Source organism: Panthera onca, chromosome D2 (assembly GCF_046562875.1).
Source record: "Panthera onca isolate mPanOnc1 chromosome D2, mPanOnc1 haplotype 2, whole genome shotgun sequence".
NCBI classification, from domain to species: Eukaryota; Metazoa; Chordata; class Mammalia; order Carnivora; family Felidae; genus Panthera; species Panthera onca.
The window spans coordinates 70549911-70573852 of NC_138349.1; the positions used below are offsets into that span (position 1 = coordinate 70549911).

A 23942-nucleotide genomic window follows, 5' to 3' on the forward strand; every position below is an offset into this window, starting at 1 on the left:
GTAGGTTGTTTGTGCTTGTTCCCACCAAGGCTGGGGGAGGGGAGAGAAATAGCACCTGCCAGCTGTTTCGTTCTTGAAGAACACTCTTAAAGGTCTTTCTCCCCTCCAGGGGCGCCTGGGTGGCTCAGTCGGTTAAGCGTCCATCTTCAGCTCAGGCCATGATCTTGCCATTGAGAGTTCAAGCCCCACGTCAGGCTCTGTGCTGACAGTTCAGAGCCTGGAGCCTGTTTCAGATTCTGTGTCTCCTTCTTTCTCTCTCTGCCCCTCCCCTGTTCATGCTCTCTCTCTCTCTCTCTCTCTCTTGAAAATAAACATTAAAAAAAAAGGTCCTTGTCCTTCCAGCACATGTTCTGAGATTAATAAATAAATCTCCTTCATGTATACCCCAGGTACTTTTCAGACTGCTGCTGCTATGCTCTATCCCCTGAGTTGTTTGTTGTGCTGTCTCTGTAAGGGTGGGGACTCAGTTTCCTATCGCCTTCCAGCTTCCCCAGAGCTAAGCCTGCTGACTTTTAAAGTACCCAGAGTTAAGCCCTGCTGATTGCGAAAACTTGCAAAGTTAAGCCCTGCTGGCTTTCAAAGCCAAGTGTTATGAAGGCTCGACTTCCCAGTGCAGGTGTCTGGGGTGCTTGGTGTGGGGTCTGCTCCTCTGCTCTGTGCTTGTGGTGTCCCACGCATTTGTGGTTCGTCTGGCCAGTTTAGTTCCTCACCATGTCTCTGTCCCTCCTACCTTTTTCAACAGGGCCTCCTTTCACAATTCACTGTGGCAAGTCTGTTCTGCCGGTCTTTGGGTCGCTTTCTGGGTTAGAGTCCCTGATGTGGCTGTTATCTAGGTTTGTCCACGGGGCAAGGTGATTTAGGGTCCTTCTACTTGGACAGGTTCTCAGAAATCTCCCTCAGACATTATTTCTTCAAGAATTTTTGTTTTCAATCCTACTTTTTCTTTGGATTCTAATTATATATTTATATTGTAATTATATGTATGTTATATACATATAATATATATGTATATACAGACACTTGATCATGTTCCACAGATCACTGAGGTTCTTTTCATTTTTTAAGTACTTTTTTTCTTTTTGTGTTTCATTTTGCATTCAAGTTCCTTGCTGTTTGTCTTTTTTTTTTTTTTTTTTTTCCTGAGATGTCGGATCTGTAAATTCCACTTAGCAAAATTTTCATTTTGGATATTGTATTTCTCATTTGCTTCCCTTTTATACCTTTCACTTCTCTCCTCATTATACTCATGTTTTCCTTTAAATCTTTGAGCTATCATACATTTATAATGTCTGCGTTAGTGTTTTTGTTTGATTATTCCATTTTCCCTATTATTTCTGGAACTTTTACTGTGGACTGATCTTTACGGATTATGTATCACATTTTTCTCCTTCTTGGAAGTCTAGTAATTTTTTTATTGGCTGTAGGACATGGCATTTTTTTTTTTATTATTGAATGCTAAATATTATTTTATTCCTTTAAAGAGTGGTAGGGTTTGATCTGACAAACAATCAAATATTCATAGGTCAGTTTGGTCCTTTCCAAGCTTGCTTTTAAGTTCTAGGTCTAGAGTCTAGAGTGTTTATTCTAGGGCTAATTTAGTCCAATTTCCAAGGTCTGAAAATAGTTTGTTCAGGTTTTTTTTCTTTTTTTTTTTTTTTTAATGGGAGAAGGCAATTTTGGACTCTTCTTTTTCTTTATACACACACACACACACACACACACACATATATATATATATATATATATATATATATATATATATACATATTTGGAAGTCTCTTTTGATGACAGCTAAATAAGACTATAGAGATTTGATGTGTTAAGTTCATGAGACTGTTTGGGGTAAAGCAAATTTACAGCAGTGTATTTAATAGTATGAGCCTATGTGCATGAGGCAGATAGAGCTACTCTGCAAATATATAAAAGGCTTTCTAGAGAAACAGAGATTAGCTGAGGTGATGCCCAGCTGCCAGATCTACAAATAGGAGGGGCGGGGTCAGTGACTCTTAACCTCTAATGCAAAGAGAAGCATTTAAGTGTTTGCCAAAAGGCAGGTTCCAAGCCTCCTACAAGAGAAGGTCTAGGATAGGACCTTATAATTTGCATTTTCGTGTTTTTAAATGTTTCTTTATTTTTGAGAGACAGAGAGAGTGAGCAGTGGAAGGGCAGAGAGGGGGGCGGTGAGGATCTGAAGCGGGCTCCGTGCTGACAGCAGAGTCCAACGTAGGGCTCAAACTCAGGAACCGTGAGATCATGACCTGAGCTGAAGTCAGACGCTTAACTGACTGAGCCACGCAGGTGCCCCATAGTTTGCATTTTAATAGGCACCCTAAGGTGATTTTGATACAGGCGTTATATGGACTGTTCTTGGACAAACACCAGCTAAAGATCTCAGGCACATGGGCAGGGGCCAACGAGAAAACACTTGTCTTTTAGGACCGGATGGAAAGTAAAGGAATAAGGAAAGTGTAAGAGGTGACAGGGTACTGGGTACAAGAATTACTTTCCCTTGGTAGGCTGCTTAGACCGTATAGAAAGTATGCCTCAGGATTAGGTGGCTGAAGGCCTCCTACAGGGAGAGGTTCAGACACAGGAACAAGAGAAGCCCTGGAGGAGAATAGCTAGAGTCAAAGCAAAATAAAAACCTCACTTTGCTGGCTGACACACTGGCAACTCCAAACACTGATTTAGATGAACCCTTTACCTCTGCAGTGATCTAGCCTTTTTCATGAAATACTCGTCTCCATCCCAGTGAGCTCTCTAGGGACATGATTGTAGCTTTGTAGTCATTCACGCTGGGTTGTTTTATTGGCCAACTTGCCATAGTGCTGTGTTGAAGAGCTCAGTGGAAACAGAGAGTGGGGTTGATCTCTTCATCAGGGTTCCTGAAAGCCCTATCTCCGCAAGAATTCAAGAATTCGGGTCGACTGAGTGCTGCTCAGAATCCTTTATTAATTCCCCCTTGATGTATCACCAGTGAGGAGTCAAATCTTCCTATTTTCTGTCCAAACACTAACCACCACTGGGGCTGGGAGCAAAGACAGAAGCCTTTTAACGACAGATACAGGAACTACGCAAGAGGAATCCGTGGGGACAAAGAATGAGTCCTCTGACAAAGAGGCCTACTGTGTGGCTTCTTCAGAGCAGGAGGTGCGCTTGGATCTGTGAGCAAGGAGGAAACGCTGGATTAATGACATTGAAGAAGAGAGAATAGAGGTGAAACAACGGGAAAATGCCTTCGTGGATTATTTTGTGATCTTTGGTGACTGAGTACCGCTCACAGTGCCGGGAAGTAACCCTGTTCAGAGGTGACTGGCAGTAAAGGGGGGAAAAATGTCAGTGGAGAACCAACCTGCCATGTGAGGAGTCAAGTAATTGCAATGCTTAGGACTTTGCAATCACAGTTGCAAACTGTCAGTCGCAGGTCTATGTTCTTAGAAGAGTTGTACTTACGGAGCATCTGTAGATTATTTATTTTTCTTTTCTCTCTGAATTGTAGCAACATTTCCCAAATGAATTTTGCCCAATATTTACCCCGTGGGATGCTCCTTTGGAAAAGAGTTTCATGATCAGATTTTGGGGGAACACTGCCAACTCTATCTTCCTTGTAGATGTACGCAGAAGGCGATTCAACCAAGAAAAGAAAAAAATACAAAAGATATACATTTGCTTATGTACGTTTCAAAGGATGGCAGGATAAAACATTAAAAATGGTTGTCTATAGGAGAGGGAGGCAATAGTGAGAGAACATAGAAAGTAGACTTCTTCGAATGTACCTCATTTTGTATATTTAATTTTGGACTTATGTAAATATTATGGAGAATTCTAAAACAAAGCTGAATAAATTAAAAAAAAATGAATTGCTGGAAATTGAAAGTAAAGGAAAACAAATGAACCTGTTCCTGGGTGGGGCATACTTCTGAAAAGGATCTATTCCAATTGACTCTAAAACAGAAAATTTTAACTGTAGATCCCTTCTGGGGATATGCCGTAAGGATATAAACCAAGCCAAACGACCTAACCAAATAAGAAACCCCCCAATATACTGTTTCAGTAATCATATTGTCGATAGTAAGGTTGATATTGTTATTTGGAGATTTTGTGTGCATTATTATAGGAAAAGTAATTATGCTGGTGGTGTTGAAAGTTGAAATTTTTTGGCATGGTTGAAAAGAAACACAAATGTAAAATTGACGATGTTATGTACAAACCCCATAGCCCTAAATTTGAATTGGAAACATCAGTATGAACTCACAATGCATTTTATCCTCAACAACACAAAACATGTTTTTTAGCTCTATCCATCCCAAACCCTAGGCACAAAGACCAACATGGTAGCAGTAAGCATCCTTCCAATCTAGATTATGTTCTCTAAATGTCACTAACCACTAGAAGGAACCAGGAGTCTTCAGAGAAATGCCTGCATCTAGTCTGGGGTGCAAATGAGCCTGGAAATTTTGTCATACTGGAAAGAAAAGACGCTATGAAATAATACTAGAATGATGTCCACAGGACTGAAGACCTAACCTGAACAAGTTCTTAATCAAAGATGGGACAATTTTAACATTAATAAGGATCATGACTGCAGTATTTAAATCTATAGGCTCATAATGACATCAAAAAGAGGAAACGTTCATTGGATGTCTTTGGAGGGTTTCAGGGAATCATTTCGTTATTTTAAAAACAAGTACATTAAAGAAAAGAAGCAGAGGACTATTTCAGGTTTCTCGTATGACCTGCATTTCAGAATAACCAAATAGTAGAGTTCCTCTTTAAAGGAATTTAACCGATAAATGAAAAAGGGATAGCAAACTTAAGATATGACCAGACAATGACTATCAGTGGTTGATGACATTACAGAGAAGGAAACCATCAGAATCATGTGCCTCCTGAAGAAGTAGTCCTGGGACAAAGAAAAAAAAAATTAAGTTAAATCTGATCAAGACTCTAAATCTTACTAGTGACTTATAAGAAATACAAGGGACAGAGGAACACGCTAAGTGTTACCACAGAGATATAATCAAAAAACCTGAACTGGAAAACGTACAAGACAATTGAGACTCTGTTTCTTCAACAAATATTTTAAGGGGAGGAAAGAGACGGGGGATGCATTGGAGGTTAGAAGAGACTTAGAAGATATAACAAGCAATTGGAATGTGTGGGTCTTATTTTGATTCTGACTTAAATGAACTGTATGCAGAAATAAACAAAGTGTAAATAAGATTACAATACAATCCAGGAAAAGCGAACACTCACCGACTTTGATAATAGTAAGGAATTATTAGCATTTTTAGGTCTGAGGATATTAAAGACTGGAGTTCTTTATTTTTTTTTAAATTTTTTTTAATGTTTTTATTTTATTTTTGAGACAGAGAGAGGCAGAGCACGAGCAGGGGAGGGGAAGAGAGAGAGGGAGGCACAGAATCCGAAGCAGGCTCCAGGCTCTGAGCCGTCAGCACAGAGCCTGACGTGGGGCTCGAACTCACGGACTGCGAGATCATGACCTGAGCTGAAGTCGAACACTCAACCGACTGAGCCACCCAGGTGCCCCTGGAGTTCTTTATTAACTTCTTTTAGTATGACGGAGAAAAGTTGTGTATGAAAGAAAAAAGTTTGTGTCTTTTAGAGCAGGGGGTTGGCAAACTATGGCCTGTGGGCCAAATCTGGCCCATAGCATGTAATATAAATGAAGTTTGTTGGAACACAACCGGCCCCCTTTGTTTGCATATCGTCTGTGGCCCTTGTGCACTCCAGTGGCCGATTTGAGTAGTTATGACGGAGACCTTCTGGGGCCCTTTGCCAACTGACTCCTGTTTTAGAGATATCTACTAATATATTTACAGGTGAATTGATATGCTGCGTGGAAGGAGATATAGGTGGTAATCTAGACGAATCAGGATGGATTGTGTTGAATTCGGGCTTGTAATTTTGTTTCATTACACTGTTTTCTTTACTTTTACATAGTCTAAAAACTTTTCACAATAAAATATTCTTTAAATAATGTAACTCTTGGAGTGGAAATGGGTGGGATGGGAAATAGTTTTGTCGTTTTTACTTTATATCATGTTGTTCTGTTTGCTATTTTTCTTAACAATGAGTATGTTTCTTATAGTAATTTTTTAAAAAGATGAAGACTGTGTCACAAGTTTCCTGTACTCCCAACTGAATTCCAAATAAAATGGACGACCGGCTCTTGGCAAAAGATTTCCCAAAGACATTTTCATGCACGCTTGTCTATTTATTTATTGGCCGTGGGATTCGCCACCATGGGGCGAGTGGGTCAGGGGAAGGTCTGCCTGTCCTGAGGCAGCTCTTGGCATCTGACCCATGGTCCTGCAATGTGAGTTGTGCAGTTGGTGAGTTGTGCAGTTGGCGCCCAGTATGGAGGTAGGTGTTGTTGGGAAAAGTGGTGAGGCTTTGCTAGAGCAGCCCTTCCGGGTTGCCTGGCCAATTCCCGGTTGCAGAATGTCTATAAACCCCTCAAAGAAATCCCTTTCTTTAAAATAAAACTCAGTGGAGACTTTGTTTGCAACCGTGAATCATGATATTACCGTACATTTTTTTAAAATTTAGATTCAAGTTCGTTAACAAATAGTGTAGTATTGGTTTCAGGGGATTCATCATTTACATATAATGCCCAGTGCTTATCACAAATGCCCTTTTCAATGCCCATCACCCATTTGGCTCATCCTCCTACCCACCTCCCCTCCATTAACCCTCAGTTTGTTCTCTATATTTAAGAGTCTCTTATGGTTTGCCTCCCTTTCTATTTTTATCTTACTTTATTTTTCCTTCCCTTCCTCTATGTTCATCTGTTTTGTTTCTTAAATTCCATAGATGAGTGAAATCATATGATATTTATCTTTCTCTGACTAATTTCGCTTAGCATAATAGCCTCTAGTTCCATCCACATTGTCGCAAATGACGAGAGTTCATTCTTTTTGATCACTGAGTAATATTCCATTGTGTATATATATACCACACCTTTATTCATTTGTCGACGGACACTTGGCTCTTTCCAATAATTTTGGCTATAAATATTGGGATCCTATGTGCCCCTTTGAATCAGCATTTTTGTATCCTTTGGATAAATACCTACTAGTGCAATTGCTGAGTCATAAGGTAGCTCTATTTTTAACTTTCTGGGGAACCTCCACACTGTTTTCCAGAGTGGCTGCACCAGCAGTGCAAAAGTGTTCCCCTTTTCTCTGCATTCTCACCAACATCTGTTGTTTCCTGAGTTGTTAATTTTAGCCATTCTGACAGGTGGGAGGGGGTATCTCATTGTGGTTTTGATTTGTATCTCTCTGATGATGAGTGATATTGAGCATCTTTTCATGTGTCTGTTAGCCATCTGGATGTCTTCTTTGGAAAAGTGTCTATTCATGTCTTTTGCCCATTTCTTCACTGGATTATTTGGGTTTTTTGGGTGCTGAGTTTGGTAAGTTCGTTACAGATTTTGGATACTAACTCTTTATTCAATGTGTCATTTGAAAATATCTTCTCCCATTCCATCAGTTGCCTGTTAGTCTTGTTGGTTGTTTCCTTTGCTGTGCAGAAGGTTTTTATATTGATGAAATCCCAATAGTTCATTTTTGCTTTTGTTTCCCTTGCCTCCAGAGATATGTCTAGTAAGAAGTTGCTGTGGCTGAGGTCAAAGAGGCTGCTTCTCGTTTTCTCCTCTAGGATTTTGAAAGTTGCCTTCTCACATTTAAGTCTTTCATCCATTTTGAGTTTATTTTATTATGGTGTAAGAAAGTGGTCCAGGTTCATTCTTCTGCATGTCGCTGTCCAGTTTTCTCAACATCATTTGTCTTTTTTCCATTGGATATGATTTCCTGCTTTGTTGAAGATTAGTGGACCATCCATTTTTGGGTCCATTTCTGAGTTCTATATCCTGTTCCAATGATCTATGTATCTGTTTTTGTGCCAGTACCATACTGTTTTGATGATTACAGCTTTGTAATACAGCTTGAAGTCTGGAATTGTGATGCCTCCAGCTTTGGTTTTCTTTTTCAACCTTACTTTGCTATTTGGGGTCTTTTCTGGTTCCATACAAGTTTTAGAATTGTTTGTTCTAGCTCTGTGAAGAATGATGGTATTATTTTGTAGGGATTGCATTGAATGTGTAAATTACTTTGGATAGTATAGACATTTTAACATCATTTGTTTTTCTAATCCATGAGCATGGAATGTTCCTCCATTTCTTTGTGTCTTCTTCAGTTTCTTCCATATGTATTCTACAGTTTTCAGTGTACAGATCTTTTACTTCTTTGGTTAGGTTTATTCCTAGGTATCTTATGGTTTTTGGTGCAATCGTTAATGGGATTGATTCTTTTATGTTTCTTTCTGCTCCTTCATTATTGGTGCCTAAAAATGCAACCGACTTCTGTACTTGATTTTATATCCTGTGACTTTGCTGAATTCATGAATTAGTTGTAGCAATTTTTTGGCAGAGTCTCTCAGGTTTTCCTCATAGAGTATCATGCGTCTGTGAAGAGTAAAAGTTTAACTTCTTCCTTGCCAATTTCTACTGTACATTTTCTTTATATGATTTTCTTTATATGATTGTAATAACTGCTATCTTTCTTTTCCTATTCTTTTTTCTTTTTTTTTTAAAGTTTTTTTTTTTAACATTTATTTATTTTTGAGACAGGGAGAGACAGAGCATGAACGGGGGAGGGTCAGAGAGAGAGGGAGACACAGAATCTGAAACAGGCTCCAGGCTCTGAGCTGTCAGCACAGAGCCCGATGTGGGGCTCGAACTCACAGACCGCAAGATCAGGACCTGAGCCGAAGTCGGCCGCTTAACCGACTGAGCCACCCAGGTGCCCCTCCTGTTCTTTTTTCTATTAAAAATTTATGTGATTAATAAATATTTATTGGATGAATGAATGAATGAATGAATGAGGGGTTAAGTGTGTTCCTCCTTTTGTTACACAAGGCCCAATGCAAGAGCAGGTTTGACACAGATGTATAAGGAACATTAAAACCTCACAGAACTTATTTGCAGAACAAATCACTTTTGAACCAGGCCCAGAGTTGTTGGATGACTTTCCAGGACCAGGAGGCCCATAATGGGTACAGTCAGAACCAGGTCCTAAGCCTCCTACTTCCGAAGCCAGGTCTTTGGCTTTGTTACTCTGTCTAGTATCATCAGATAAATCTCCCAGGCTTCCCAGGAAAGGGGGTAGAGAGAAGATGTGAGGAAGGGGTGGGGAGGACGGCGAAATTGTTCTTTTGTTTGTTTTTGTGCTTATTTCCTATTTTTATCGTATCTTGGAATTTCATCTAAAATTTTCCTCTGTACCAAAGTCCTTTAAAGGCAGTGGCTGTGTTATCATTTTTGTCCCAATATCACCAAGTACAATGTCTGGGGGGAAAAAATTAACCTCTATGAAAATTCAGCGTGTCGGGTCACCTAAGAACAACCATCCCCGTGAGCTCAGTGGGTCAGACAACTTTCGTAAGAGGAGGAAGAGTTGCCATGATAACCCATTTTTCCATCTGCAGCCTTTTGCTTTCTGTTCTTCACAAGCTGGGATGATATATCTTCTACGACAGGATAAAGAAGGCATCCTGAGTGTTGGATACCCAGTCCCGGCGAGGTAGCATCTTACCGAGGACAGCAATGGTGGCCATGTCTCCCAAGACAGCACAATCTTTTCCAGAGACAGGAAAACATAAGATGAATCTCACCAAGGCCAAGGAGAGAAGATTGCCCACTCCCTTACTGCTCCAGACCTAGAGGCACAAGGCTAGAGTTGCCAAGAAATTACTGTATTGACAGGCTTCATGTTTCAGTTCTGTAAGTTTCTAAATTTCATCTTGGCTCTTTGGGAAGTTCATTAACATGCCTTTGCACTAACTTCTTGGAGGCAAATGCTTTTTTGGTTTCTTAAAACATTCCTCTACAAATCCCTTCGTGGTTTCAGGCAGAGTCTGGGTGGGCAGCCTCCCCCATTTCTTCCCTGGGAAAAAACCCTGGCCATCTAAGACAGATGGAGGCACATTGATTGAATCTAAAGCTACTGAATAATAAAAACTCATGCAAAATAAATGCGCCCAGAGAAATAAGCTTTTCCATAGCAGCCCATTCCATCATATTTTCCTGACGGCCCATCTAATTTATGATGGCAATTCCATGGCAATTCCTCTTAATTTCCTATTATGGGTAATTTATTTTTTCCCCTTCTGAACATGCAGTGTAAAAGTTTTTATTGCACACATAAGGGACCAGCAGACAGCCTCCGACACTGAGCTAATGCCAACACAACATCTTGAATTGCCCCTTGGACACACGCTTTTGAAAAAGTTAATCAGCTGAAAGACTGAACCACAAGAACAGTTTTGACTAGAGTCCCCATTTAAACTCTGACTGCAAGGAAAAGTTTTAGCGGTCACAAGGTGAAAGATTTAGGTTAACAATGGGACGCCCTCAACCATAGATTTTGGAAACAAGTCACACCATTTTCAGGCAGATCCAAACGAATCTTCCAACGTCATACTTTCCATTTCACTGCTGGGCTTACAGGGCTTGCCGCTGGTCATCTAAACACTCTTTGGCACACTGAGGAACAGCACGGCCAGCAGCACCGAGGGAGAGAACAGAAGTGTGGTCGTTGGCTGAATGGAACGCACGAGACGGAACCTGGACTGCTCCACCCAACCCCTGGAAGTTTCCTTGGGGGAGAAGAAAATTGCAGAGAAGGGGCTGTTTTCCTGTTTTCTCAGGACATCCCCGAGGGTGGAGGTGAGGGACATGACGTAGCATAACAAAAATGTTATGTTTTCTTAAATGTTTGTTTTGAAAGCGAGAGAGCATGAGTGGGCCAGGGGCAACGAGACAGAGAGAGAGAGAGGGAGACAGAGGATTCAAAGTGGGCTGTGTGCTGACAGCAGAGAGCCCAATGCGGGGCCTGAACTCACAAACCGTGAGATTGTCACCTGGGCTGAAATCAGGAGTTGGACGCTGAGCCAGCTGAGCCACCCAGGCACCCTCTCCCTCTTTGGGTCCATAAATGTGGACTCCGTGAATGTAACTGTCCTATCGAAGGAGGCTGAAACTCTCTTTTTCCCTCTCCCAAATGGAATGAAGAGCAGCTCTTTAAATTTCTTTTTTTTTATTTTTTTTATTTTTTTTAACGTTTATTTATTTTTGAGACAGAGAGAGACAGAGCATGAACGGGGGAGGGGCAGAGAGAGAGGGAGACAGAATCGGAAGCAGGCTCCAGGCTCTGAGCCATCAGCCCAGAGCCTGACGTGGGGCTCGAACTCACGGACCGTGAGATCGTGACCTGAGCTGAAGTCGGACGCTCAACCGACTGAGCCACCCAGGCGCCCCATAGCTCTTTAAATTTCTAATGCATCTGTGAAATACGGTGTGGTGGAACGGACGGAGATCTTAGAGCTGGAAGACCCGGACTTGAACCCGGGCTCTGTGATCTTTCATTTGATGGTTTGTTGGTTTAAGTTTTTATTTCAACCCCAGCTGGTTAACGGACGGCGTTAGATTAGTTTCAGGTGTCCAATAGGGTGACTCGACCGTATTGAACTTGTACGGCCCACGTGCCAAAGGGACGTGAGTTTCAGTGCTACATCTGCCACTAAACACGGTGTGATGTGAGCAAACGCTTTCCTCTCACCTCTCCCTGCGAAGCGCTGTTTTGAACATTGCAGTGTTTACTGCATTTATTGTCATTACCATGCAACCCGGTCCTTAATTCTATCGTCGCATCTGGGTTTGTCTTTTCTCTTGAGCTCAGCTAGAAGTCCCTGGAGAGACAGGCCCACGTTTTAGGACCACCCGTTCTGCAAGATGCTGGGCGTGCACTTATGCTCAGCACATACAGAGTACCTGAGGAAGGGCCTGGTGGCAAAGGAAAAGACCTTCGTTCCCCTCGCACGTGACTACCTATCAGTGACCTAAAATGTCTGGTAACCACTTCTCGGGACTCCAGGACTGCACAGACCTTTGGGGTGTCCATGAGCATCACCGAGAAAACACAGATTTGGGGCCCACCGCACCACTGCGAAACACGTAGCAAGACTTTCCCCCTCAGCCCACCGGATTGCTTTTTTAATTGGTTGAAGTTGGTAGGCTTTAAATCATAACAAGAGCAGGGGCGCCTGGGTGGCTCAGTCGGTTGAGCGTCCAACTTCAGCTCAGGTCACGATCTCGTGATCTCGCGGTCCGTGAGTTCGAGCCCCGCGTCGGGCTCTGGGCTGATGGCTCAGAGCCTGGAGCCTGCTTCCGATTCTGTGTCTCCCTCAATCTCTGCTCCTCCCCTATTCATGCTCTGTCTCTCTATCTCAAAAATAAATAAACGTTAAAAAAAAATTAAAAAAAAAATAAATCATAACAAGAGGATACAAGTTGGTTATAACACAGCAATTGAAATGTAGGCACAACTGTGATGTCTGAATTACAAACGGTGTGCTTATGATGCTGCATTTTTCTGGAGCGTGGGAGCCCGGCCCAGGACCGCCTGGCCGGTGCTGATAAAGAACCACGGCTATACCCAGTTAGCGGGAAGAGAAGGGGGTCCCCAGGCCGTCACTCCTGACAAGGTGGGGCGGAGCCAGTAAGCTGCCAGGACCCTGCCAACCCCCACCCCAATCTTCAAGGGAGGAGGAGGAGGAGATACTGTAGATATGATAGTCACCCGAGGCTCAACGTCCACTGAGCAGTAGTATGATGCCAAGTCCTGCTCTTAGTAGTGAGAATTCAGAAAAGAATGAGATAGTTCCTTGTAGATTCTAAATCATTTAGTGATTCAGGGTCAGTTGAGAGATTGGGTGGATGTTTCTTTCTGTCTCTGTCTCTGTCTCTGTCTCTGTCTCTCTCTCTCACACACACACACACACACACACACACACACACAGATTTAATCATCACAGTGAGGGTGATTAGTAGCACTGACTCTAGAGGTTGGAAAGGGGAAGTGCCAAGAGTTTCAGGAAGAGCAGGATCGATGGGAGCTCTCTGCCTTCCAGGCTTTGCCCTGGGCTGGCAAACAGAAAAGATCTACCTTGAACATGGGCAGTTACCTGGTGACCTATGGAAGGTCAACACTCTCTGTGCTTTCCCAAAAGAAAGCGTCGTTAACCATCTGGCTTCTGTCGGTTGTGCTTTCCAGATTGGCTCTGGGAGGATCTGCACCCGCCCCCGTCCCCACCTGCTATGCGGAAGTCCCAAGGTCAGAGTCTCAGGGTCAAAAGCCCACCCATGTCCACTCCCCCATCTGATACCGGCCTTGCCATTATCACTTCTTGGCTAAATTGTTGACCTGGTTCTGGTCACCAGGGTGCAACGTCACCTACTGTGGTTGTCACTCACTGTAGCCGGTTCCAGAAATGCTCGGCCTTGAGAACTGGAAAGTCCTTTCCTGCTTCCTCGTGGTTTCCTCCCGTCCACGGATTATCTGGCCCTGTGATCAACGCAACCTCAGGATGTCCGATACCCCCGGAAGGCTGCCTGTCTGAAAGAAGGAGAACGTGGAAAAAAGAAAGAGCTGTAGATCCGACAGGGTAAAGACAGGTCTCCAGAAAAGCTCAATTTCTCCTTTTTCAGAAGAAGAGGGGTTCCCCAACTGAGCAAGCATCAGTAGGGAAAGGTGAACTGCAGGGGATTTTCAGAGGTAAGTTTCCCTCCTACCTGTGGGGTTCCAGCCCAGCGACTCTTGTCCTTTACTGTTTGCTCTCTCCTCCAACCTGATGTCTCAGGTTGGAGGCCATCTGAAACAGAGCACTCGGCTGTGAGGCTAATGGTTTTGCCGGCAGATCACCACCCCCGTGTGGAGATCACCATCTCATTTCCTCGGAACGGCTGTCTTCCGTGCTTCCTTGGGGGTCCGAGAGCAGGGACTGCAGGCAGATAGTTCCTCCCTCGGCTTTGCTATCTTCTCTACCCTGCCTGGGGCTGGATCACTCTGTGTGAGCTTGCTCGCTCTCCCAGGACTCTGTTAAAAGGGAAGCATAGAAGACTGCATCGGGGTCTAGCCAGAGGTGCAGAATCACGGAGCAGGAACGCCTGTATAATCTTCCAGACACAGTGCAAAGTGCAAATGCAAGGGTTCTTGTTCAAAAATTCCGAATTCCAAGATGGTAGCAGCTGAGCATCCAGAGCAGGGTACTTCTAAGTAAGGGCCTGGCGTGGGTCGCATCACCGGGAAGCTGGAGGTCTACCTCTGGAGGGGAATCCAGAGGAAAGTGGAACAGTTTCAGACCCACCCTAATGGACGCCTTTGGCCAGGCATTCTGGGAACAGTTGGGCCTGGGCAGGTTGGCCCATTACGAAGCCATAATGGCCACCACCTGCCAACTGAATTCTCTCCATCGATCCTTCTCTGCACAGATCTCAGCTTGTGGTCTTTGACCCAAGGAACCACGGGTGACAGTTTTACCAAATGTTTTGTCCCTGCGTAACAAGGCTCACCCAGTTTTCAGCTTCCCTCTGTGTTGTTCTCGCCTGCCATCTGACCTCCTCCAAAAATTGTGACATTTTAGGCTCTCTCGTCCCTACTGACTGCAACTTTGGGGCATTAATTATTTGCCAGATTGGGTCAAACTGACTGTGACCTCAAACTCAAAATAACAGTGGCTGAAAGAAGATGAAAGCTCATGTCTCTCGCCCATAGCGACTCTAGAAGCATAGCCCAGGCTGATATGGTGCCTCCAAGGTCATCAGGGACCGAGGCTCCCACTAACCTGTTGTTTTGTCTTCTTAGCCTCCGTCTCCATGACTTAAGGTGGCTGCTGAGCATGAAACGCTGCCCCCTTGTTGAAAAAGCCTCCCAGAAGTCCCGGACAATACTCCTGCTGATATGTCACCATCTGGAATTTGGTCACTCATCCACAAGTGGCTGCAAGGGGGCTGGGAAATGTCTTTTTTTTTTTTTTTTTTAGTTTTGAGAGAGACAGAGAAGGGGGAGAGGGGCAGAGCGAGAGAGGGAGACACAGAATCCAAAGCAGGCTTCAGGCTCTGAGCTGTCCCAGAGCCCGACACGGGACTCGAACCTGTGAATAGAGAGACCACGACCTGAGCCGACATCGGATGCTTAACCGACTGAGCCACCCAGGGGCCCCTGTCGTCTTTTATCCTGGGTGGTACCTGCTGACACGATATGGGATTCTGTTATGGCAGAAGAGGAAGTAACTATTGAGAGATAATGAGGGAGTTCGGGTAGGGTTAGCACTCCTTTCCCCCCGTTACACGCTGGGGCCCGCTCTTAGCAGAAGGACCGTGTGGGCTACAGGCTGCCGTGGACCTGGCTGTGCTTCGCCTTAGCCCTGAAATCCCTTTCAGCAGCTCTCCGCCTCCTGGATCAGATCCTCCTGGATATACATTCTGCCTTGGAGTCATATGGGTCTGTTAAGTGTAGCGGAAACATTCGCTCCTGGAATGACAAGTGCGATCCTGTAGCCGAGTAGAAGCTGCTGATGGGAATTTAGAGAACAGCGAGACAAGTGGTTTTCAAGCACTTCCAGCAGTGGAAACATTTCGTTCGCTGCATTCTGAGCAGGGAGCCCAGTGTGAAGAAGGGGTGAGAGTCGAGCTGCCTCTGGTAGAAGCGGGGGTGCGGGTGGGCCTGATACTCAGCCCCACTCCCTCTCGTCTGCTGTGCAGGCTTCCCCGCTCCCTGCCTGGGCTCTCTGGTGTCTCCTCTGGACCCGCTGTTCTAGTCCAAGTGCCTTGTTTTGCTGACGAGAACACTGAGGCCCGGGCAGGTTGTGACCTGGACAGAGCTGACAGCAGGCGTGTTTTGTCCTCGCTGGTGTGCAGGTGGTGTCATAGTTAACGGGGCCCACTGGGGGCACAGATCTGACACAAGCAAAGTCCTAATGCTTGGCTGACACGGAAGTTCTCAGTATGTGACCACAGCTGACTGAGACCTTCTGTGTATTACAGAGGCCGTCACTCTGTCAGATGGGCCAGTGGGAACTGGGATCGTGCTGAATTGACCCTGGTTATTGATTTGGTAGGTTTTTTTTTTTTGTTTTTTTTTTGTAGTCAGAGCAGCAGACCTTTAATCCCTTTGGTGGACTTAGAGGCAGAGGGTAGGCGGTGCTTTAATTTGTAGGGGGGTAAGAAAGAGGCACATTAACAGCTGGCACCAGAATTCCTCTTAGGGAGAGAGCTTTGTTCCAGAAAATGTGATGATAAGCTGCTAGAGGCCAAAGGAGGGCACAAGGCTAGGCAGGGGTTAGCTGGTAGGCTGCCGTGGGCTGTGCCAGGGCCTGCCTATGCCCCCCCGTTTCCTTCAGGGTTCCAGGCTCTTCTCCTGGCACCTCCAACCTCCCTCTGCCCGTCTGCTTCACTTTCTTCTCTCTGCTCCAGAGTTCCAGGTGCTGGCAACTTTGGCTTTCCCGTGGCCTCCTGGGTCTGCCCCACATCTTTTGCCAACATGAACTTTTTGGGTTGTCTTCCTCCGCTAATCGCTTCTTTTCCTCAGCGTTTCTTAATCCAGATTCCTGAGACATGGGGGCAGAGGCAACCGATTTCTCTTTTTCATCAAGTCCTGGGTCGAAGGCCAGCCTAAAGAATTGTTGCCATTAGGAGGGTGCCCACTCGGACTTCTCAGCAACGGCCGACGGAGTGACAGGTGCCCTGGCTACCGGAGCAGCTGCTCTGCCGGCCAAGGTGACCGGCAGGGCCGGCGTCCTTCAGGAGGGCGAATAGTCCCCATGATTGTTGTTCTTTGTATAGGACCGCGACGACACCCGTATCCTATTGTCCTGGATCCGATTCAGCGCACCGCCGCTCTGCTTGCGTGCAGACGTGTAGTAAAATCCCCTCCCGCACATTTTTTCTGCTCGCTGACTTCATCAAAAAGTGCTTTCCAAGCGTCTGATCGCACGTGGTGGAGGATGGTTGTTTGGCAGAAAGGATTTGCTGTGTTTGGGTGCCGACTGTCTTTGAGAATGCTGATCAGAGAGGACTCCCTTCTGTTGGCCCGGCCCTAATTGATTTATTGGTTGTCGCATGAAGCAGGGAGCTAGGAACTCAGGATGATATGACAAGTATCAGGCCAAAGAATTTTTCCAGGTCTCTTTTCTTTTTGATTCAAGACAAGTTTGAGTAAGACACTACCCGCCCCCCACCCCGCCCCCGCCTTATCTGCTGTTTCACTTCCTGTGGTTTCAATTACCCACCGCCAACTGCCGACTGGAAGAAGATGATCCCCTCTTTGACATATCGTCAGGTCGACAGTAGCCCTAATGCTGCGGTGCCTCCGTCACTCACGTCGCTTCATCTTGTCACGCAGGCATTTTCTCATCTCACATCCTCACAAGAAGGGTGAGTGCGGTACAAGAAGATATTTTGAGAGAGAGAGAGACCACATTCTTTTTTTTTTTTTTTAATATATGAAATTTATTGTCAAATTGTTTTTTATTATTATTATTATTATTATTTTTAACGTTTATTTATTTTTGAGACAGAGAGAGACAGAGCATGAACAGGGGAGGGGCAGAGAGAGAGGGAGACACAGAATCGGAAGCAGGCTCCAGGCTCTGAGCCATCAGCCCAGAGCCCGATGCGGGGCTCGAACTCACGGACTGTGAGATCGTGACCTGAGCCGAAGTCGGACGCTCAACCGACTGAGCCACCCAGGCGCCCCGAGAGACCACATTCACATAACTTTTATTAGTTTATTATAATTATTTTATTTTATTAACTACTGTTGTTAATCTCTCATGGTGCCTAATTTTGTTTATGTTTATTTATTTTTGAGAGAGAAAGAGAGAGAGTGTGAGTGGGCGAGGAGCAGAGAGAGACACACACAGAATCCGAAGCAGACTCCAGGCTCTGAGCAGTCAGCACAGAGCCAGACTCGGGGCTCGAACCCACGAACTGCGAGATCGCGACCGCAGCCCGAAGTTGGGCGCTTAACTGACGGGCCCACCCAGGCGCCCCTCTTACGGTGCCTAATTTTTAATTAAACTCTATTATAAGATGAATGTGTAGGAAAAAACGTAGTATATACATAGACTTTTTAAAAGTTTATTTATTTATTTTGAAAGAGAGAGAGAGAGAGAGAGAGAACATGCAGGGTAGGGCAGGGTGGGGTGGGGGGACAGAAGATCCAAAGCAGGCTCTGTGCTGACAGCAGACAGCCCAATGCGGGGCTCAAACTCACAAACTGTGAAATCATGACCTGAGCCAAAGTCAGATACTTAACTGACTGAGCCACCCAGTTGTACCAATTTTTTTCTTTTTCTTTCTTTCTTTTTTTTTTTTTTTAGTCATTCTGATGGATGTGGAGTCACATTGTGGTTTTAATTTGCACTCCCCTGATTGCTAGTGATGTCGAACAGCTTTTCTTGTGTTCATTTGCCACCCATGTATCCTCTTTGGTGAAATGTGTTTTCATATTTTTTGACCATTCTTAAAGTGATTTATTTTTTACTGCTGAGTTCTTTATATATTCTAGATGCTAGGTTTTTTGGTCAGATGTATGGTTTGCAAGTATTTTCTCTCAGGCTGAAGTTTGTCTTTTCACCTTCTTAACAAGGTCTTTCACAGAGCAAAAGTTTATAATTCTGTGAAAAGTTTTTAAAAAGGTATAATTTTTTCTGTTTATGGATCATGCTTTTAGAGTTGAGTCTAAGAAATCTTTGCTCACAGCCCTGGATCCTGCTGGTTTTCTCCTATAGTTTTGTGTTTTGCATTTAAATCTGTGATCCATTTTGAGTTGGTTTTGTTTTGTTTTGTTTTGTTTTTTGCTGGTGGTTCAAATGCTTATATGTCCAAATGTTCCAGCGCCATTCGTTGAAAAAGCTATCCTTCCTCACTGAATTGCTTTTTGCACCTTTGTCAAAAACCAGCTGGGCATATTTGTATAGGTTTATTTCTGAATTCTCTGTTTTGGTCCATTGATCTATAAGTCTGTGCTTCTGCCAATACCACAGAATCTTGATGACTGTAGCTAGAAGTCTTGACATTGGGTAGACTGATTCCTCCAACTTTATTCTTTTTTTTCAACATTGTGTTGGTTCTTCAAATTTGTTTGCTTTTCTCTATGAAGTTTAGAGTAACCTTATCTATACTTATAAAAACTCTTGAAGGGATTTTGATAGGCATTATGATAAATCTATGTATCAGGTTGGGGATAATTGACATCTTTATTGTGTTGATTCTTCTAATCCATGAACATAGTATATTTCTCTACATATTTATACGTTTTAAAATTTTCTTTCATCAGCATTGTGTTGTTTCAGTATACAAGTATTGTACCTGTTTAGTTAGATTTACACCTAAGTGTTTCCTTAAATTTTTTTTTATTCTGATAAAATACACATAACATAAAATTTACCATTTCAAGTGCATAACTTATTGGCATTAAGTGCACGGACAATGTTGTGTGACTATGACCACTATTTACTTCAAGAACTATTTTTATCATCTCAAACTGAAACTCTGTACCCATTAAACAACTGTCCCCCTATTTCCCTGTTCCTCTAGCTCCTAACATCCGTTATTCGATTTTTATTGTTTCTATGAATTTGACTCCTGTAGGTACCTCATATAAGTGGACTCAAATTGTATTTGTCCTTTTGTGACTGGCTTATTTCACTTAGCATAATGTCTTCAAGATTCATCCGTGTTGTAGCAAGTGTCAACATTTCAGAGTCTATTTAAGACTGAATGGTATTCCATTGTGTGCCTATACCACATGTTGTTTACCCATGCATGCACTGAGGGCCACTGGGGTTGTTCCACACTTTGGCTATTATGAATAAGGCTGTTATGGATATGTGGGTAGAAATAGCTGTTCAAATTATTGCTTTCATGTCTTTTGGTTATATACCCAGAAGTGGAATTTCTGGATCATAGAGTAATTCTAGGTTTAACTTCTTGAGGAACCACCAAACTGTTTTCCACAGTGGCTGCATCATTTTACGTTCTTACCAGCAGTGCATAAGGGCTCTAATTTTTCCATATCCTCGTCAACACTGGTTATTTCTTCCTTCCTTCCTTCCTTCCTTCCTTCTTTTTCCTTTATAAAAATACTGCAGCTTCAATTTGCATTTCGCTAGAGATTGGTGAAGTTGAGTATCTTTTCATGTGCTTCTTGACCATTTGTTTATCTTCTTTGGAGAAATCCTTTGCCCATTTTTAATCAGGTTATTTGGTTTTGTTGTTAAGTTGCAGGAGTTCTTTGTATATTCTGAATACTAACCCTTTATCAGATATATTATTTGCAAATATTTTCTCCATTGAGAGGGTAGGCATTCCATTTTATTGACTCTATCCTTCAATGCACAGAAGTTTTAAAATTTGATGGGGTCCAATTAAGGTTTTTCTTTTGTTGCCTGTGCTTTTGGTATCATAGCCAAGAAATCATTGCCAAATACAATGTCACGAGCTTTCCCCCTGTCTTTTCTCAGAGTTCTATGGTTTATAGCTCTTATATTTACATTTATGGTACATTTTTGGTCAATTTTTGAGTACACTGTAAGGTCTGGATTCAGCTTCATTCATTTGCCGGTGGATATCCAGTTTTCCCAGCCCCATTTGTTGTAGACTGCCCATTCTTCATGGAATGGTCTTGGCATTCTTGTTGAGAATGATTTGACCATCAGGGCATCTGGATGGCTCAGTCAGTTGGGTGTCTGACTTTTGATTTCAGCTCTGGTTATGATCTCATCGTTCATTAGATCGAGCCCCAAGTTGGGCTCTGTGCTGACAGCAAGGGGCCTGCTTGGGATTCTTTCTCTCTGCCCTTAACCCACTCACACTCATGTGCTCTCTCTCTCTCTCTCTCTCTCTCTGAAAATAAACAAACATTAAAAAAAAAAAAAGAAAATCATTTGACCCCATATGCGAGATTTTATTTCTGGGCTCTCTATTCCATTCCATTGGTCTGTAAGTCTGTCTTTATGCCAGAACCATACTATTTTGATTACCATCGCTTTGTAATAAGTTTTAAAGCGTGAGCCCTCCAATTTTCTTCTTCTTTTAGAAAAGTTTTTTGAAGTTTATTTACTTGAGATGGAGAGAGAGAGAGAGAGCGTGCATGTGCATGCGTGCACGCACAAGTGGAGGGGAGCAGAGAGAGAGGGGGGGAGAGAGAGAATCCCAAGCAGGCTTTGCATAGTCAGCTCAGAGCTTGACTCAAGGCTCAAACTCATGAACCATGAGGTCATAACTGAGTTGAAATCAAGGGTCAGATGCTTAACTGACTGAGCCACACAGGTGCCCTCCTTCTTCTTTTTTTTTTTTTTTTTTTTTTAAATTTTTTTTTTTCAACGTTTTTTATTTATTTTTGGGACAGAGAGAGACAGAGCATGCACGGGGGAGGGGCAGAGAGAGAGGGAGACACAGAATCGGAAACAGGCTCCAGGCTCCGAGCCATCAGCCCAGAGCCCGACGCGGGGCTCGAACTCACAGACCGCGAGATCGTGACCTGGCTGAAGTCGGACGCTTAACCGACTGCGCCACCCAGGCGCCCCCCCTCCTTCTTCTTTTTAAAGACTGTTTTGTCCCTTGAGTTTTCATATGCATCGTAGCATGGATTTATCTATTTCTGCAGAAATTGTCATTGGAATATTGATGGTGATTGCACTGCACTGGTAGATCACTTCGATTAGTACTGTCATATTAACAATATTAAGCTTTCCAATCCATGAACACTGGATATCTTTCTACTAGTTTGTATCTTCTTTAATTTCTTTCAGAGACATTTTGTGGTTTTCAGTGGACAACTCTCCTTGGCTAAGTTGATTCCTAGGCATTTTATGTTATTTTATTTTTTTGATACTACAGGAAATGGAATTGTTTTTTGAATTTCCCTTTTTAATGGTTCATTGTTAATATGTAAGAATGCCACTGATTTTTGTGTGTTGATTTTGTATCCTGCAACTTTGCTGAATTCATTTATTCTAATAATTGTGTGTGTGTGTGTGTGTGTGTGTGTGTGTAATCTTTAGGGTTTTCTGCATATGAGATTGTGTCATCTGCAGAGAGAAAGAGATCATTTTACTTTGTCCCTTCTAATTTGGATGCTTTTTATTTCTTTTTCTTATTTCTTCTTTATTTGCTTTAGAAGAAAACAATTTCCAGCTTAAATTATATGAAAAAGTCCTTCATACTCCGAGGAAGTTTCTGGTCCGTGATGCAGCCTCCTGGGCTTTCACTGACTCCCTCCTTGATGTTCATGGTGTATCGGTTCCATGGACTCCCGCCAAATGGTGCCATCACCTCCAAAGTGATTCTCTCTCCTGGACTTGATTCCCTGAAACTTCCATTCTCAGCAAGATATTAAGACAAATGCATGGGATTGAACTATTTGGCAGTAAGCAGTAAACTGTAGAGTGCCCACTTCTGCTCACCAAAGATTTTAGTGTTTTAAAGGAGGCATTCTGTTTGCCTAATAGGAGTTTCCCTAACAGATGGAGATTCAGACAATGTGCTACATCTTGGGTGGTGTGGAAGTTTCCTGGTTGTCTTCCAGGGAAGGTTTGGCTTTAGTGTTCTCAGAAAAGCATTTTTATTCAGCTTCTTACTTCTTTAATCATTACTCCCTAGGAATATTCCCCCAGGGACATCTCCTGCAGATCCCCAAGGTTTAGAACTTGTTCTTGCTTTGTTCTTTGACGTATTCTTTGGATTGACGTGAAAGATTCTGCCATCTTTCTCCATGTTTGCTCCCTATCTTTGAGGTCCAGCCTGGAGAAAGCCCCCTTCAGCTTTGGCCCCAGATCTGCCATTGGAACTGGAGTGGGCCCTCCCGTGAAAATTTGGGACCTCGTAGAAGGAGGGAGCTTGCTAATCAGTCTCAACTGACCCCCATCTTCACTTTTACCCGAATTCCATGCACATGTTTAGTCTTCAGAATTTCTTGCCTAGGTAACTTGGCCATTTGCTTACGATGTTTTAAAAATGGAAGAAACCATTTATTATCACTGATAGATACAAGTGTCAATGTCAGCCACTATTAAACAACACTTTGGTCCAGACACCACGCCGGATGCCTTCTTTCTTTTTAATATTTAATTTCCATATGTAGTGGAGTTATTACACCTATCCTTCTAATGAGAAAAGAGGGTTATTCAAGGTTAAGTTACTTGCCTAAGATCGCAGTGCTAAGTAGAAAGAGTCATGTTTGACTCCAAATTCACATGCATTCCCTTTAATGCTTATCCTGTGTCTTTTGTTCTAGTTTAACCTCAGGGAACAGAAAGCAAGAGACGTAGCTGGGAGAACCCTGACTCAGCAATTCACTCTGCCTTGGAACTCTCTCTGAGTTCCTAATAATCCCTGTTCGAGTGCGATGCAAAATACGATTTTTTGATCCAATCTAACTGCATGGTTATGAAGTTAGCTACACAACTACATCTTAAAACTTTTCTCTCTTAGGGCTATCAATACTTGTTGTTTAACCTCATAGCATTTTTGTAATGATGGATTCCATTGTGCGTTGCTAAGAGCTTTGGATTTTTCAGGAGGAAGAGCGCTTCACAGATGCAAATTATCATGAGTATCATTCCCTCTTCTGTGTCTGACTCTCTGCCCTTGGGCACGTCATGCCACATCTGTTTGCTCCCAGTTCTCTATCTGTAGAGTGGCGATAATAGAGACTTCTTACCTAGGTTGGGACTTTAAAAAGAGAGGTAGATAATAATAAATGAATGTATGTACCTCAGAAGACCTAAATATTGTTATCTGATTCCATTGGGATTAATATCAGTTGTACACGATTGCAAGTTTCCTGGACACAAATCATAACCATTACACGTTGGACAATTCTGGGTGCACAGTTGGTACTTCGAAATATCGATAAGGCTAAAATACATATAGTTGAAACACTTCATGCAGAAATCAAAAACAGTATATTTAAAGGGTTCGGGTGCATTGCATGCACTTTTGTGCAAGAAAACATTGACAACAGAGCTGTGCAGCTTTTATAATTACAGTCTCCTGGGAAGCACTGTTACCA

At 43.2% G+C, this 23942-nt stretch overlaps 1 long non-coding RNA gene across 4 annotated transcripts in view; it reads left to right on the forward strand.

Moving 5' to 3' along the window:
• LOC132685442 (uncharacterized) overlaps positions 1–23942 on the forward strand; it is an 84847-nt gene that overhangs the window by 57311 nt on the left and 3594 nt on the right. For 2 of the 4 annotated variants that reach the window (XR_009613104.3, XR_009613103.3), the window contains 2 exons: positions 9565–9808; positions 10535–10753. This is a non-coding gene — a long non-coding RNA (uncharacterized LOC132685442). Of the gene's footprint in view, positions 1–9564; positions 9809–10534; positions 10754–13573; positions 17334–23942 lie in introns of those variants that run through there. The other 2 variants (XR_013550454.2, XR_013550453.2) reach the window with 2 other exon arrangements.